This window comes from Botryllus schlosseri, chromosome 2, assembly GCF_051294905.1.
Source record: "Botryllus schlosseri isolate E-star chromosome 2, Bs_hap1, whole genome shotgun sequence".
NCBI classification, from domain to species: Eukaryota; Metazoa; Chordata; class Ascidiacea; order Stolidobranchia; family Styelidae; genus Botryllus; species Botryllus schlosseri.
This window is the reverse complement of record NC_137237.1, coordinates 20757200-20775114: the sequence shown is the minus strand read 5'-3', so window position 1 is coordinate 20775114 and position 17915 is coordinate 20757200. Positions and strand designations below refer to the sequence as shown.

Sequence of the window (17915 nt, the reverse complement as noted above, 5' to 3'; positions counted from 1 at the left end):
CGTTATATTCGCTATCATCCAGCGATTTACGTTCAATAGAACGTTTGCTAATCCCTCAGCTAGTTGTAATGCCGCTGATAGTTCGGTAAACGATGGCGCGATAGGAATGCCTTCTTACAATAATTACAAAGAGTGTATAATTACCCGTCCTAATATCAAGTGATTGTTACTACGAATTATTAAATACCTGCAACGCGCGACGGTGACGACGGCATTCCAAACGGGAACTGCACGTTGTCGGGTGGGGCGAGTCGAATTATGTCTGTATCTACTCTAGGATGTGATGGAAGATGTATTTTCTGCTTTCATTTGGCCCGCGGGGAAAATAATTGGCCATTGCTGACATAGATGATAACGTATCTTACACAAGCTTTTCGGAATACAACCTGGGGCTGGAAATTGACCACCCGATCGGGAACACAAATCATTTCTGGTAACACGAGCGCAAAACTGTATCGCTCGATGTTCTTTTGTTGACTGTTTTCTTTTGCCCTTTTTTTAATTACAAAGTCGATATGTATATATATATATATATATATTTACCTATTAGACTACTTTGGTGGACAGTCCTGTTTTGAAGCAGTTGGGCGACAGTTATCGCCAACAGAAGGAGACAAACTAGGCGTCTGAAAATAACTCGATTGGTTTTGGAATATCGATTCCGCGCTTTGTCACTGGTGATTTGCGGTTTATATCGCAGCGTTTAGAATATACACGAAATGTCCTCCAACTGCGGTCGCCCTAATTTTTCCCAACTTTTTCAATATCTAATAGACCACTTTAGTGGACATTTGTTACTTAGGGAGACAATTCGCCATTTTGAATTACCAGACCATGACCATTGCTGTTACTGAACTAAGGTGGACATTGACGTCGTATTATATGACAAGGTTCGGGAACCAGTTTCGTCAAAAGAGTCATTTACCAATGACAATCACTTTTGACGTCACTATTTGAAATCCACGACGTCATCCTTGTACGATATCGATGATCGCGATATATAATTCGCCGTTTGTTTGTTTTTTATTCATGGAGTTTTGACTAATTTCGTAGTTTTAGAGTATGCCTATATTCATTTTTTGATTCCGTATTCACCGACTTTTAGCACAGCCCACTCCTAGGCTTTTATAAATCACCGCTTACGCGGATCACAGGATGACGACGAGCCTAGATAAACCTCCAACACTTGGGTAGGAATTCTCGTGTCGTCCTCAGCCGGACTCGAACCAACAACCCATTGGTGTTGCAGCTGTGGATTATACCAATGACCATGCCATTTCACCACGCACATATTTGCGTTTGAAAACTGCTGTGAAAATACGGAACATGTGTCTTTATAAGAAGCTACAGTTGGCCATGCTGCAGATTAGATCACCAGTTTTTTACGGCTAGTATCCAAATCACTATGACATTCGTTGGCCAGCCGTGGCTACTCTGTCGCGATAGCAGATCCAAGTTCTAATTAGGTAATAAATATATTCGGTTTAATATAAGCAGCCCTAATATCCCTCGGAAGTATAACGTCTCATGGACCATACAGTCTACTAGCAGTTATGAGGCAATTTTTCCACTAAGGCACTGTACACTTTGTGATCCAATATTACCGAATAAAGACCACTTTAACATGTCTCTAAACCGATCTCAGACTCTCGCCATGTTATAGCCGCGTCAAATTGTAAGGAGTTACCGTATAAACTTCGCTCCAAATTCATGTTTCTCTTAAAAACCCTACAGCAGATCACATTGAATCTTGATTCGTGATAATCTTGGGCACTTGATAATTGCTAACTTCCATTTGTTTTAAGCCATACGCCAACTTGTTCACTGTTCAGTAATTCGGACCTCGAGCAATACGGCTACGCCCCATGGTGAGCCATGGGTGCATCCTCCAGCCAATGCTGAAAGCGGCCAAAAAATCGTTCGATTCTACCAATGTCAACCTGCTAAATCACACCAAGAAATGAAATAGTTCGAAGCATGCGATCGAAACCAATTTATCAAAACACATTCGCTACAAAATGTTGTGAAGAGAATGCAACGAAAATCATGAAACGAATTGTACATTTAAAATTGCCACCAGGTACTAAACGAAATTGCTCAATCGTAATCTACAGTCGTCAGTGCTAGAGATCACTGACGCTACGTGCTGAAAGTCTGATGTCATAGTCCATGACTATTCGTGCATTTGTGACATCCCCTTATGCAGTGCAGAGCGGCATCTTTTTCTCTCATTGAAGATTTTGGTTTTAACCATTTTTATCCTCTTGCATGTCCGGTAAACCTTTCAGGATGTCACTGCTTTCCACAAATTCTCCAATTTCTTTGTACCCTAAAAAGACACGAGCATATTTCATTAAATCTATAATTTGGGCTACTAGCTGCATATAACTATTGTAAGGTTCAATGGTATTTCAACGACGACGGTCAGAAGAAATCATATAACATCGAAGGTTGGCCTAGCTCGGAAGTAGGATCCAAAGAAATCGATATCTTCACTGCCATGATCAATAACTAATAAATGTATATTACGCGAACACACAGCATCAATTTACATTCCCCCTCGCCATCTCATCCCTGTAAGCGGCGTCTTATAAAAGCCCAGAAGTGGGCCCTGCTAAAAGTCGGCAATTATGGGGGGAATGACCATAGTAGTCGACAAACACCATGAATACCACAAACGAACAAACCCATTCCACTCTACCTGGCAATACAATACAATACGATATTTTTTATCCCCCGCGGGATAAAACACATTCAAAACCTACATATAGCATTATAGCAATTTCGGCTTTTGTGAAAAATCTATCATGCGGTAGCCTAGATGGCAGGTCAGCGATGTACTTGATATACTCGACTATCATAACGAAATTACTATCCTGATCACCGAGTCACACCCTCAAAAATTGGTTCAGTGTAAGATGCAATCACCTGACCTTCAGCCTACCGCATAACTGATTTTTCACGAAAAACAGTATTGGTATGTGTACATTTTGATTGTTTCCTATATGGCAAAATTTCGGATTGTATATCTTCATGATGGCATCTAACATTGTATGAAGATTTAAAGGCTGTGACCCAATAATTAAAGTAGTAAGTACGTTATCAAAGTCGACCATATATTGGCGCGGGCTGATTTACTAGATGCTCGACTTTGACAGCGAAATTACTGCGCTAGTCATAAAGTCATAGTCTTGAAACTTGGTAAGATGACAGCATCAAAATATACCATACGAAATGATGTTCCCCAAATCGATATGAAACATAGTTAAAATCAACGAAGAGCAATAGCGACTTTGCCTTTAATTACTGTTGCAGACGGATCGACAATAACAAAGTCGTCAAAGGTTGGACTAGGTTCTATTACGGACTTGAAAAAATTCTATTGTTTGCGAATAACGGGTTTGATAGAGTATAACCGCATCATACATGGGCTGTATAATTGAGTATTCAAGTGCTCAACTGAGGCGTTGATTTTGAGGTAACATTTTTGATTGATGTGACTGGTCCGCCCCGCGAGCGATTTGAAGGTCTGAATCCGGCCGGCGAAGCAATTCGAGTTTGACACCCCTGGCTCATGGTACACGGTAGTAATAAGGGAGCGAACACATCACGTAATATCCTTGTCAACAAACCGTAAACATATTGCACAATGTACATTGTACGTGGATAACAACGCTATTTGATGAAATATACCATATCATCGATCATCGAAACATTGCGAAACATTACTCCTCATCAAATTGACTCAATTGATAATAGACATAATGATGAATGGTTCGTTTTCAAAACTTGGCGTCAGCATTGGAATTATTTCGGGCTCGAATCAATAATTTAAAACTTTGTATCATTGCTCTGTTCGAATAGTAAATTAACTGAAATGTGGTATAGACATTTGATAGTTGAGTAAAGAGTAGAGATAATACTTCCAGTTTCGACTTCAACATAGATATAGGCCTACTGTAGGCCTGCTTCAAGCGAAACAACTAATATTATGCTACTCGTATAAGAAGCTGTATGATCATATCAGTAAACTGAATCATTCATGATGGTACAGGGAAGAAACATACCAACACTATGCATAATTGTATACGCACATGACACACATTTTACATAAATTACGATGACCGAAACACATGGCGTATAGTCCCTATGTCTCAGAAAGCCCAACGAACGAGCCGTACCTTGATGTATTTGTCAAATGTAAATTTGCGATTATAATTTAATCGAAAGATTGTTATACCACCTTTCTGTTGTCCTTTAATACCCTCTAGACTATTTCCACTTGTTTAATAGATAATTAGGAACCACTGATATATTGAAATACATGCAATCATACGGAATTACATGGTACGTACCTTTGTCAGAAGAGACATATCTTCCGAGCTTTATTGGCTTAGGATCAAATGCTTCGTTGTCGCAGTCAGAGTCGGTTAGTATATCCATCATATAGTCAGACTAGTCAAACCTAATTCTAAACAGATACGTGTATGAATATTCTGCTTGATACCGAAGAGAACGCACCGCCTGAAATCCAGCAAAGCTAACCCAACATTCGCCTGTACTCGGAGACACGTCTAGATCTCGAATTCAAGGCCACTCAATTAGTGAGAGCGTCGCGAGAAAACGTAGTGATATGATCCACAGTTGCGATACCAGCCAGTTGCGGTTTCGAACCTCCTTAATTACCTTGGCGCAGGATGAGATAATCATCATTGTAAACGAGGTATTGCATGCGACATTATGTGATTTATTAGGCTCCAGGCTCCACCTATGTCCGCAGGCCTGTGCTTCAAATCCCGCACTAATCATAAATGTACGTATGTGCTTGTGCACTCGTACTGTACATTTACAAGTAGAAATGTACGTGAGACAATAGCATTTCATTATGATATCTCTAGATATTACCATCCCGGCCACTTACAAAGGATTTGTCTCCGCCAAATTAACTAACGGTTTCGATTCGCCCATATGACTTCCTTTGGTAATAACCCTGCCCGATCAATTATAATTACAATTATCAACATGGCCAAAGCGCCAAACCCTGTATAAACTAATCCCAACCTATCTTCATTTCGAATTACGAACCTCCTTGATTACATTGGCGTTTAATGGGGTCATCATCATTGTAAACGAGGTATTGCATGGCATGCGACGTAATATGATTGAATAGGCTCCAGGCTCCGCCTATGCCTGCAGGCCTGTGCTTCAAGTCCCGCACTGATCATAAATGGACTGTACGTACGTACACTAGGGCTGTTCAAAAATAAAGTAAAATTTCGGATTCCAGCCATTGACTTATTAAATTGTCAGGTTACCCTAAGAACACTGCACACCAAAGTTGGTTCAATTCTAACAAGTAAAGGACTCCGCAGATCAAATTAAAAATTTTAATTTATTAGATGAAATTTTGAAAAAGAATTCAAATTTTTCTGCCAACCCCATGAAATTGTTTAGCTGTCTTCAAAGACGATGCAAACCAAATTTGACTCAATTCCGACCAGTAGAAGCGGAGTTATGGGAGTTTTTCGATTATAATCCTCGGATTATCCTGGATCGGTGGATCATCCGAGAAGTTCACGTTTTTCATAGGCGGGCTTTTCGAGGTTCCGTCTCGGTCGTTCACACCACTGGGCCATACGAGGTACCGCTGCGTTCGTCTTCGGGTCCCGCGTAGACCGATACCCGATACGATCGTATCGGACTTTCAGCCGACTCGGGATCGGCCTTCAAAAAACAGTGTATAGCGCTTTTTTCACAGTTTTTTTAATCACCGATTTCTCGCCAACCGAATATCGTAGCCGGATAAATTTGGTACCGGCAGACGCGTAATTCGATTACGATTCCAACGATACCCGGGAAATGGGGCTGAGACGCGTAGAAAAAAGTTTTCTTCCAAAAACCCGTGATAGTACGCCAATACGGGTTACGCAGTTGGTTTTTCGATCGGTCGGTATCAGAACATAGATCGAAATACCGATCGACAACCGCTGGTCTTAGGGGTTCGACAGAGTTATCCCCGTCTTCCTCTCGTCGAACTGAACGCGATGATATCCGATTCAACGGCTTGGGCACGGGGATGGCCCGGTATTGGTGTCTGAAAAGTCGGTTTTTGTCTCCCAAAGGCTACCGAATTCGCAGAATATACAGATCGATCAGTAGCTTAGGAATAGCCTACTTTTATCACAAAAAATTTAACATGCCGCCTTTCTTACAGAGATAGGCACAATTCACAATGTTGAATTAGGTCGATGACTTTTGTATTGTATACGTACGCGCGACCAATTGCGTGCCATCAACTGGTAAGGTCTCATGTCCGCTGTCACCGAGTGATTGAAAGATTAGTTTCAGCGTATTAGCAGGTTATTGTAAATGGACGTTACTTTGGACGATGGACTAGCAGATGATGTAGAATGATGCAGAAGATGTATTAGCACCTCATGGCCCTAAAGTTTCATGACAAGTATATCAGCATGAATCCTTAACACGAATCTTATATGAAAACTTAAAGACGCAAACATGCGTGATGGAGTTACTTCCCAATCAGTGTTTTCATCGAACGATTCGTTCTGTGTATTGAAGAGTATTCTACATAGCTGCTGAATTCTGCGTACAATAGCGTACAAATTTGGATCGCCACGCTGACTCCTTTTCCATGACAAAAAGTGAGTATTCAGTATAGAATGCATTTCCCTTCTGTTGTAAGTATTATATTTCGTTAACTACGTCACGCGGAAGGGTAAGTACTGGACAGAACAGTCGCCAAACGGAGGCTGCGTCCTGTGATGTTTCCCTCACTAATTCAATTCGTGCCGTGGTAGATTTTCACTGCGTAACGTGCTTTCTGACAGATTATTAAACGTCTATGTGAGTAGCAACGGATTTAGAATCGTCCTTGAAAAGGTGTTCACAGAACTCAATTAGTAAAATGTTGACTTCACGCTCAATATATCTGGGAATAGGCCTACTTTTATCGCGTAACGTTAACTTTATATTGTTTCCCGATTAATTTCAAATAATTCAACTAGCTAGATACTTTCTAAATATTGATAAATCGTATATATACGCTGTGTGAGTGAGCACATAGTTACGATAACATCTGCCTTTTCGTTTCATTGATTCAAAATCAAGTGTGTGGCCTATGATAAAGCTCCATCTTGATGAAGCAACCTATCATGTTGCATTTTTGTTTTGAAATTTACTGGAGTTGTGTATAATCTTCAAACGTATGTACTGTGCATGGAGCTAACAATTTGGCATTAGATCGCTGCCTTGTTTTTCAGCCACTGCAAACAATCGAGACGTCAAGATAGCTGGGAAGACACTTTAATGAATTTGCCGTCAAGCAATTCTGATCAAAGTGCCTGCGGTCTCCCTAGTCTGCCATAATGATCAACGATGATGACGTGACGCTCTGATCACTTAAACATCAGACTGTCAATGTCAATATATGTATTGTTGCCTTGGCTTGAACGGACGGGGCCGTAATTGATAGCCGAATCTGACTGCTTCTTACCGTGTGTTAATATAAGGAAAATAGAATATCTGTACCCATGTTTTAGATCAAGGGTCGGCAACCTACGGCCCGCGGGCCGGATCCGGCCCGCCAAGCGAAATCGTCCGGCCCGCGACGAAATGATTAGTTACCACAAGAATATGATTAGTTACCACAAGAATACGGCCCGCCGTTTCGTAATGAGTTCCAATCTGCAGTGCAGCACTGCTTCGAAAAATGTCAAAATTTATAATGTTTTCTTCCACTTACGGATTATGATTCCGGAACATGTAATTCACGCACCTGCGGGGCTAGTTCACTTTCGGACCAAACTCAGTACAGCGTTACGGAGAAAAATGGTTTTTGGTCCGAAAGTGAACGAGCCCCGTACTGGCCCGGGTTCGTTATATTCCGATTTTAGAATCAGGCTGCTGCGTGAGTCGCAGAATACCACTTTTTAAATGTTAATCACCATAATAGCTCTCAGAGAAACGCAGAGATACCTCAAATGTTACTGGCGGTACTGAACTTGAATATTGCTCTCAGAACCACATTCACCACAGCAGAATCCATCACCTCAAAGATCCCCCGTGTGCCCCCATCAAAAAGTTAACGGCACAATAACAAGCACAAAGAGTAGGCCTATCTATGCAATCCTAAAATATTAAATAAAATACCGCTAATTGTCTGTGTTTTGTATGATTTGATTTTCTCTTGTCACTTTGTTATGACTACCGGAGTACCGGTACAGCTGTTAGCGATCCTTTTTAATATTACATTGTTACGTCATATTTTGCCAATTTGGTTTTCGTATGTCTATATTTCAGTAAGTTCTTCTTTTGTCGCTAACTCCTGACAAGGCGCACGCGAAAAAGCCTTTGAATCAATATGTTCCACTGTAATGAATGCAGACCAAAAGCAATAGTAAAGATAGGCCTACCCCAATAAGCTTTGCTTTGTCACGTATATTTCAAACACAAGAACAACGAAACATATAGCACTTCAACTACAAGAAGCCGTTCGGCATTCCAAGCAATATGCATTCTTCTGAAGTTTTCTGTGTCTTGGGCAAACCCGTCGGTTGCAAGTGTCACTGGCAAAACGGGTACATGCTTTGTTACGTCGAGATGCTTGCACGAGTCTATGAACTAAGAAATGAAATAGCAACGTTCCTTGAAAATACAAACATCGCCGACTCATAATCTTGTCATCGAAAATTGGTGTCTAATCTTGCTTTCGTAGAACATTTAACGTCACATCTAAACAAATTGAATTTGCAACTTCAGGGGGAAACAACTAACTAAGCTCACTTTCCTATACTGGAAGAGAGTATAAACCTAGTACCAGCACCATACATTTGTAACTGTGAAATACCAAATTTAATTAATGAATTTCCATCCGCTTTTCCGACATTCGTTCTGTACAAAATAAATTCTGACTACCCAGTACTCCGGTTAATGTGGGCGCCAATACCATTGCCAGAAAATTTCAAATGGGCCCATTTGAAATGCCATTCAGTTGAATTGAATGACAAATTTCATACAAAGAGCATATCGCTGATTGACTTTGACAAAGAGTACGTTCTTGAAATGGGTCTTCATCCCAGCTTGACCAACAATGCAAAAGAAGTAGCATCGACTTTTGGGGTAGCACGTGCGCATGTGAACAATAGTTTTCAACAATGAAATTCACGAAGAGCAAGCTAAGATCACGTATCCCAACGCACATTCTGAATATGGCCTGATTCTAGCTTCATCTGACTTGTTGCCAGAAGTTGAAAACCTATCACAAAGCAAGCTGCGCCAAGTGTCACATTTATCCTGCGTTGTTGAAGTGTAAATACATGTGTTTTGCTGTTTTTGTGATTTGTATGATTGAGATTGCAGCATTGTAGGGTAATATACCGACGTGACTGTTAACTATAGTATTAAGAAAAATTCCGGTCCGGCCCGCCAAAATGTTGTGCACCTGAAATTTGGCCCGCGACTAGCAAAAGGTTGCCGACCCCTGCTATAGATTAATAATAACCGTGCTTGGTAGTTTTTCCATTCTCTTCTCTGTTCAATATGTCGCAATGCATCTTTAGTACCGCATTGAACATTGTCTGGCTTGAGCGGAAACAATAATTTGAGCTAAATTAGAAATAAAAGTCGGGGGTTCGCTGAGGCTCGCGACGGTCCAAAAGGGGTCCGCAAAGACATGAAAGGTTGAGAATAACTGACAAAAGGTATATGCCTTACGCTCGCAACTGACAGAGCATCTTAAAGCTGTCTTGACACAAGCAAATCAACGACCTATCAGCTCGATATATTGGGTGCGGGAAATACTACAGAATATTTATCATGCTATAACCAATACATATATTTGATGGAGTTGTATTAAGGTAAAGCAGGGATTCTTTTTCACAATATGTATCAGGAGTGTTGAACAACAAAATTTAACGATGGTATAGTGCCCTTTCGCCTTTGCCAAGAGCTAATCAGGGCCCAAATAATAGGAGTCGTCATTAAAATCGTACGATTCGCGGTGTCTACCAAGATCGCAACTAGAACTTATGTCGAGTCATCACAATGGTAGTCAGCATTTTTTATGTCGTCATTTTTTAAAACAGTGTATAAAGTCTTAAAATCCCTATATATACTGGAATGGTCTAAACTGAGTAAATCCTAAACAAAAACTATCATGTATGCAAAGCGGTGTCATTTTATACACGCGAAAAGCGGACGAAAATCCCCCCTATTGATTGTCGACTTAATGCCACTTTTCAAAATACGGGGTTTATACAGGGGTCAAAATGTCGCCATTGTAACTCGAAATTCCTGCTACTTCATGACTTGATTTCTTTTGGAAGGGACAAATGAGGGACTAATAAGCGTGGTCCCAAACGGATTTGCTTAACAGACGATAGCAACCGAGGGAAAAATGTCGCCAAGAATTAGGGGGACACAAAATTGTCTCCCAATTTTTTTCGTCCCCCAACTGCTACAAAAATAAGTGCGATTGTCTCCCAAAGTAGCCTAATAGGTAAATATATATATATATTAGCAGTATACCGGCAAAGATACAGGCAAACAACGATTGGTCGCGCATTAGCTCTCGGGAGCTGTCACCAAAAATGCATGATGTTCATTTTATCGATTTCAACACATATTAAAAGGGAAATCGGCGTGTCGATCACGATGGTCGAAAAAAATTGACGCCACCCTATCATCCATTCCATATTTTATTGACTAAGTGGTAACCAGTCGGATAGCATCCAAAACTGACAGAAAAGTAGGTCGCTTTGCTCATGAGCAGATAACCCGTGTTCGTGCTCTAAGCCCAGTACACCATTCCGTTACGTATGGAGCATAATAATTCATATTTATTGCGAATTGACATGATTCATGGACGTGGACGCATACACCGTTGCATTTCGTGAAAATGGAAGGCGCTTGGATAGAATTAGGTCTCGTAGAATCAGGATATCGGCTAGATCAGTGGTTCCCAACCTTTTTCGACTCATCGCCCCCTTTTCAAACTCCACACCGTTCATCGCCCCCCAAATATTGGGAACCGAAAAATTGGCATACATACTGAAATCACCGGCGAGTTGACTAAGAAAAAGGTCAACTTTTCGGCTCGACCTCGAAATTACACTTTTCCAGTTGAATGTTGGTGAGTTCACTAACTAAAAAGGTTATTTCTCTGACTTGATTCCAGAAGAACTGTAACAGAACTTCGTCTGCCCCCCCCCCCAATACGTTGGTCTTGACCCCCCCTCCATAGGGCGATAAAGCAAACTTCTGCACCCCTCAGACCCAACTCCCCCGATACCTCTTTACCGGTACTTCTTGGCACAAATTGTTGGACTCTTTAGTTAGTCAGCTTATTTCGCGAAAAATTTCAATCATTCATGATTGGATCGGTCAATATGGTCGGGAATTGCATAGATATTGCTTTCAATTTTTTATCTCTCTCTGCTCATGTATTCAGATATACCGGAAAAGCTGAGTGAGGTGTCTTGGAAAATGTAGGGCCCGTAAATAATAATTGAACATATTCGGGTGGACCCGTGGGTATATTGACTTCGTTACGTAATGATATTTCGTGGCCTGTCTGCTATGTCAAAAGATATTCAAATCGCCCATACGTGCTAAACTAAAAGATGCGAACGATTTCAAATTGGTATTTCTGCACTGGCAATTAATTTTTCTCTGCGAGATGGCATTTTTTGTGGGATTCTGATTGCCAGGACAGGAACATTTGGCGCCAGCCATTTAGGCGCCTATGGTAGGGTTACCATATTTTTGTGATCCAAATTCCGGACGCTCTTTAGCGCCAACTAGCGGATTTTAAATGAGTTATGAGCCCATTTCGATAAATTTGACGTCACACCAGCAAAGATTTGTCTATCGACTAGAGGTGGTCACGATCCGGTTCAGGATTATGTGGCTGTGTGTTGTAAGATGTAATCTGGGCCGAAGCCACATTTTTTCACCTCACTCCCGCACAAATAAACACTGATCGGCCCACCGTGCGGTAATCGATGCAACTTCTGGGGGCTTACTATATGCATCTGGTCGTAAATTATATGAATGAATTACAGAAGAGTGCGGAGAACTAATCCTCTTCGATAATCAATATCGATAATGATAATAATTTATCGCTGGGATATTTTTTTATCTGAACAAGACACACAAGGTAGCCTACAATGCGATAAGACACAATGCGTTGTAATGGACAGATAGGCCTATAGTGCCCGACGTCACAGTTCTTTTCGATGTTGACATTTTATGAAGCCGCGGTCCTTTATGGTTCTTTCTATTCCTTGTAAGTGCTTTCTGTCGTCGGATCTTTTTCTGGGCTTTTTACGGCGGGGAAAGAGGAGACCAGATAAGCCTCCGGCGGGAATCGTACCGGAGCCGCCCGGTTAGTGGGCCCATATCGTCACAACTATACGCTATCTCCCTCGCGTATTTTGGAATTATGTCAATAATATTGGTTCTTCCATATATTATTATATAATTTTGATCCTCTCTCCGCCCATATGATCAGAGTTAGCGGTCGAGCTGGTGGAGGATGATGACTTCGAAAATGAAAGTAGCGTCATGATCATGTCACACCGATAAGATTATTTATCAGCCTGCCTGTGCGCACTGCACCACTGAGCTATATAAACACCGCACATCCGGTGGTTTCCAATCTTTTATGTCGCGACTCCATTTCCAACTTGGCGTTGCCCAGCTGATTACTAATTAATGGTCGGCAAATTTGCCCAGATTTATACTCACAGCCTATTTTGGAAGCTGATTACGTTCAACCTCTTCGTAAACCCCAGAATAAAGGCAAACTATCTTTGAATAAAGCATCCAAACGCGGCCTCAACCGACTCTATGAATATACAGTTACCTTGTAATTGCGATTACAATTAGACTTATAATTGCTATTTTTATTTTATATTTTTATTGCAGTTTTTGAGAGGGTGGTAGTCCCGATATTCAAACGAAGATATGTGATACTAAATCGCGCGCAGCGCGAAGAAAAATTTCATGAATATGCCCCAAAACAATCTTGTTTATGTTCATTTACGAAAAAATTATGAGCTTTTTTCAAGCCTTCAAAATTCCGGACATTTGGGCATATTTTGGAAATTCCTCCCGGACGCAGTAAAAACAGTGAAATTCCGGACATGTCCGGGAAATTCCGGACGTATGGCAACCCTAGCCTATGGGCAATTAAATATATATGTATATCAGTGGCGGCTCGTGACAATATCGGGTGGTGGGGCAAGGGCCGCAAGCGACTTGTTATCAATATGACGTCACAGTAGCGTTTTTCAACGTTCATGATGGCCACATGAATTTCCCGTAAACAATGATTTTTAACGTAGGTGCCGCGAGAGGTTTGCCGGTGGCGTGACTTGAAGTGCGGTAACAAATGTTCCAAATGCTCCACCCTACTCTCTGACACTCGTTGCACAACTCTGGATTGGAAGTTCCACCGTGTTGATACGCATCTAGGTAACCGGTGCTTGCATATGTCGCGCAATAGATCAGATCGCTTTGGCGAAACAGAGAAAAAGGAGGAGAACCCTGAAAGATTTGCAAAGAATATCTTGACAGAAGATATTCCTAAGCACATTTTTTTCACTACAAGATTGAGCTGATGCGCGTAGCAATGCAAAAAATGCGCATGCGGGTAAACTTCTTTCATTAAAACTTGTACGCTATGTCGCGATCCGCTCATGACTGCTGCGCCGTCGTAGGTTTGCGCAATAAGTTTCGACTCAACTGAATAGGGCTGTAATGTTTTTTTTAATACGTAAGAAATTCCGACAGCAGTGCGATCGTCAACAGCCACAAAGCTGTGGAATCGTTCGACTGGCATACCAAATTTCGTGAACCGAAAAATCACGACTAGTTGTGACAAACACGTAATGTCAGTTGTTTCGTCAGACTGAATAGATAGAAATTCAGCGTCAACAATCTCGGTAAACAAATGCTGTAGATAGATGTGATATATCGAATCAAGCACATCATTTTGAATAGTCTTTGAGGTACCCTTAGCTACTGTCGCGGTGTCGAGATGTTCGCGCAAAATGCTATCAATGGAAGCCGTGTATTTAATTAGATCCAAAAATACCCCCCTATTGAGAGAGCATTCCTTCTCATCGTGGCCTCGAAGCGGCAATTCATGAACTCCAATAAATTTAATGGCATCAATCACCCGAGAGAGAACATGCCTATTCTTATCTACAAGCTCATTGTGCTTGCAGACTGATACGCGATAACTTTCATTGAGCTGCGACATTACATTTACTCTGCCAAACAATTTATATTTAACTGCACTAGCCATGTGCACTTGGGATTTTTGGTGCGTTTTCAGACGCTCTGACAAATGCTTCAGATCGCGATAACCAATTTTGTTCCAACAAGAGCCACTGCTTCCGGTACCGGCACTGTCGAATAAAAGACAGTAAAAGCAAAACAAGGCGTTTTTATCCTCGCCATAAGTAAGCCATTCATTTTTATCGAAATGCGCTGAAGAAAAGGCACGAGTGCGCTTTCCTCCGGCGTACGATTGGATCAATGGGCAATTTCTAGGCTGATACGGACCTAGTCGCTTTACCTCTAATTTTTGCTCTAAAGGCAGCTGGCTAAACGGCGTACGGAGCAAAGATTCAACACGATTCATGTTCGCACTTGACCTGACTACTTATCTGCAGAAATGGAAATGACTATAAATCGAGAGATTGCGTATGCCTAACTGGAAAGGTCAACGAGTTCGGACACATACGCAATTGTTATCTCATAGATTGGACAAGGAAATGTCATATTGAATCCAAAACATCATTCTGAAGAACTACGGATAGCAGCCTCGGAAATTCGGTCCCGGTACAGCTTGGGAGATTCTGGCCTTGAGGCTGGAGACTGTCACACGACACATACGGCTTACGGTCTATAGCAGGGGTGGGCAAACTTTTGAGCTCGCGGGCCGCATTCAACATCTGAATCCATTCGCGGGCCGCACTATATAAAATTTGGATTATAAACCAAAACGCAATATTGATATTTGATTATATAGTGAGGACATGGAGATAATATACGTGCTTATTTAAAACAAGCTAAACATTGCTTCGATGATATCGTACACGCGTCAGAAACATATAGTGGCGAGATTTCATAGGCTGGCGGACCAATTTGTCAAAACTATAGAGATGAAAGTCGGTGGCTCGATTGTTAGAACAGGATTGAAATTTAAATCTGTGAGCAGCGATCTGTCCACTTTTGGCTCAGTTCCAGGACACACAATGCTGACAGCATCATAACCATGTTGGCTTCAAACACGCTTCTACTATGTATAGAAAATATAAATACCCCAATTCTACGCATACAGACAATGAATCTACCTAAGACACGCCCGAATCGTTTTTTATAAGCACAACACTGAAATAATTGAAAATGGAGTGTCGAATCTGAAATCCCACTCGTGATCCAAATTATATCAATCTCGTTGCAGCTATCCCGCTGTGATATTAAGTATTTACCTTAGGTCAGTGGTTCTCAAACTTTTTAAGATGGTGAAAGATTTTGCGCCATCTTATCGTCATATCACAAAACGCAACCAGGATGCTAGCAAACCCAACGGGTATAGTTTGATGGCATGGAACGTTACGACATGTGGATGAGAGACTAAATACAGAGCAATAACTTTGAATTGGAAGTAAATCGCGCGGAGCGCGAAAAATTTGTTCAGTTCAGCTCAGCTTCGCGCCCCCTTTCAGATGCTTTCACGCCCCCAAGGGGGGCGCGCCCACCAGTTTGAGAACCACTGTCTTAGAATTGTCATGGTGAAATATACGAAGAAAAGTTAATCAAGTCCCTGCATTAATTCGATTTTTAGTACGCATTTTATCAATATTTTTTAAAAGTTTCTTTAGACTCTCGCGGGCCGCACAGAACGGTGTTGCGGGCCGTAGTTTGCCCACCCCTGGTCTATAGTGTCTATATGTCTGCTGCAAAATCGCCTTCGGAAAATATATTACCGAATAAATACGTGGATGAAAGCCGAAAACTTGGTACACTGTTACATGAAATCATCGAGAAGTATAGCCTCATGACCGTTTTCGGTATGGTACACTGTCAAAATTAATACGAACAGATCAACGCCGAATTTTGCGTAATATTTACTGAGGAATAGGCTGATCAAGCGATCAGCTGTTAGCCGCCATCGAAAACGAAACAGCTATCGCGCTTGACAGGGGTTGTAATTGTGAGCAAATGGCCCGAAGGCCACCATTCCACGGTGAAATTGACATTGGAGAATATAAAATAAAACTAAATATTTGAATGCAAACCGAGGATGTTAGTAAACTGTTTCATGATATCATCATCTCATCACCTATCTCAGTATGGAACACAGATACACCGGCTTTTGCGTGAAATCCGCAATGCGTTAGGTAGGCTAAGTGTCAGATCAGCGCACATCTCTACCGTACTCGAACTTAATAACGAAATTGCTGCCCTAATCATTGAGTGTCAACCTTGAGACTTGGCACAGCGTTCGATACTAAAATCAAGACATACCATGTAAAAGTTCATGACGGATCTAGCTAAGGAGCATCGTTAAAATCAATGGAGACCAATACCGGCTTTGCGTGAAATATGTTTGCGATACATGACCGATCAGCACACACTCGACTTTGGAAACGGAATTACTACCCTAAACTTTGAGTAGAAACCCTGAAACTTAGGACAGTGTTAAATACCACCATCACGACATGACATACCAAGTTTCAAGAATTATCATGGTGTGAAACACCATCAAAATCGACCTGTACCAGCAACGGTCGACTCAACGCATATCACGGTATCCGAGTTCAGATATCGATACGATTGTTACATCACACCTTAGGGGCGAGCAAGCATATTTGCCCCGGTTGCTCGGCCATTTTACGAATAGGAGAGAGTAAAGCAACGTTTCTTAATTGTGCGCAGTTTTGAGAGAATAGATAGTGAAAGCTTGTTATGAGCGCTACCGGGGCAAGCCCCGGCTAGGCATTCACAAAGCGAAAACACAGAAGAGAATTCGATTTTCGCGGAGACTTCGCTATGTATGGGCATTTGCAAGCGAAAGCACAAGAAGAACGCGGGTTTCGCTGTGATCTCGATATATATTGAGCGCTGTGCGTCTATAAATGGTTAAATTGTTATTGAACAGAATTTTAGGTGGGGCAATGCCCCAGTTGCCCTATAGGACGAGCCGCCACTGATGTATATCGTATATATATCTAAGTCGGTCAGCCTAAAGGCAGTCCTTTTCCGCCAAGGTTTTCTCGTTCTGCCACTCTTCTCGGAGTCGCATGTTACATGGCCTGAAACTTCATATGTCTTGGTGCGTCATGGTGTGATAATGGCTGACGCCGAGATGCCCATTTCTATAACTCATGCGTATTATTTCTTGAAGGAAGGGTATCCAATAAGCAAGAAATAAGCGACTAGGAAATGGCGCGCAGCGCGAAAATTTTTTGAAAAATTTGCTTAAATTTTTAAAATATTACTCTATAATTAATGTTAATTCACGAAAAAATTATGAGCCCCCTTCGAGCTCGGGCCCCCATCCCAATTGGGGGTTTGGGTGTGGCAGTTACGGTCATGAACGCCAATATAGCCATTTCAACGCGCCATCGCCCCCCTATCGCCCCCTTCGTCCGTTTTCGCCCCCCTATCGCCCCCTTCGCTATTTTCGCCCCCCCTGGACCGACAAATCGCCCCCTGGGGGGCGATATCGCCCACGTTGGGAACCACTGGGCTAGATCAAACCCGCTGAGATCTCTACTATCGCGAAACACAGTGCAATAATATAGGGGTTGTCAACTTGAGCAATCATGGATCGTTGAGTATTTTCATTCTTATCCGGACTTTCAAGGACTTGCTTGGCA

At 41.7% G+C, this 17915-nt stretch overlaps 3 long non-coding RNA genes across 3 annotated transcripts in view; 1 reads left to right on the top strand and 2 right to left on the bottom strand.

Moving 5' to 3' along the window:
• Positions 1–1595: 1595 nt before the first annotated feature.
• Positions 1596–4938, bottom strand: LOC145434100 (uncharacterized). Its single transcript, XR_013913269.1, has 2 exons — positions 4356–4938; positions 1596–2329 (listed from the first exon to the last, which is right to left on the bottom strand). It is a non-coding gene; the product is annotated as an uncharacterized LOC145434100 (long non-coding RNA).
• Positions 4939–6075: 1137 nt separating this feature from the next.
• On the top strand, positions 6076–7551 carry LOC145434102 (uncharacterized). The gene is made up of 2 exons (XR_013913271.1): positions 6076–6662; positions 7281–7551. It is a non-coding gene; the product is annotated as an uncharacterized LOC145434102 (long non-coding RNA).
• An 891-nt stretch (positions 7552–8442) lies between these two features.
• Positions 8443–17915, bottom strand: part of LOC145434101 (uncharacterized) — an 83160-nt gene continuing 73687 nt past the window's right edge. Inside the window, exon 2 of the long non-coding RNA XR_013913270.1 lies at positions 8443–8640. This is a non-coding gene — a long non-coding RNA (uncharacterized LOC145434101). The remainder of the gene's footprint in view (positions 8641–17915) is intronic.